The sequence below is a fragment of the Pteropus vampyrus genome, unplaced genomic scaffold, assembly GCF_000151845.1.
Source record: "Pteropus vampyrus isolate Shadow unplaced genomic scaffold, Pvam_2.0 Scaffold349, whole genome shotgun sequence".
In the NCBI taxonomy this organism is placed as follows: Eukaryota; Metazoa; Chordata; class Mammalia; order Chiroptera; family Pteropodidae; genus Pteropus; species Pteropus vampyrus.
Window position 1 is genome coordinate 1,373,592 of NW_011889130.1, and position 829 is coordinate 1,374,420.

Genomic DNA, 829 nt, shown 5'->3' on the forward strand with positions numbered 1-829 from the left:
TTTTTTTCATTACATGGGTCATTAGAATTCACCAGTGAAACCATCTAGACATAGCACTTTATTTTTCATAAGGTTTTAAAATATCGATTTATTTCTTTAATAAATGGTACTATTTAGGTTATTGATGTCTCCTTGAGTGTTTTTTTTTAGTTTGTACCTTTGGAGTGATAGCTGCATTTCATCCAAGATATTATTTTTGGGTATAGAAATGATCTTAGTATTGTTATTATCCTTTTAATATCTATATAATGAGTAGTGATGCCATTTTTTTCATTGTTGTATTGGTAGCTCATATCTTCTCCATGTTTTCTTCATTAGCCTTGCTAGGCTTTTATCAATTTTATTGATTTTTTTTCTCGAAAAAACAGCTTTTGAATTTTTTTAATTGTCTCTATTGCTTTTCTGTTTTCAATTTTATCGATCTGTGCTTTAATTTTTATTATTTCTTTCCTTCTGCTTGCTTTAGGTATAATTTGTTCTTTCTCTAGTTTACTCAAGGGAAAGTTCATATTATTGATTTTAGATCTTCCTTCTTTTCTAATACATGCATTTAGTGCTAGATATTTTCCTCTAAGCAGTGCTTTAGTAGTACAAATTTTGATAAGCTGCATTTTTATTTAATTCAAACTATTTTAAAATTTCTCTTAAAAGTTCTTTTTTGAACTATGGATTATTTGGAAGTATGCCATTTAATCTCCAAATGTTTTCAGATTTTACAGTTGTCTTTCTGATATTGATTTCTAATTAATTTCATTATGGTCTAAGAACAAACTTTGTATACAATGATTTCTACCTTTTTAAATTTGTTTGGGTGTGCTTTCTGTCCACA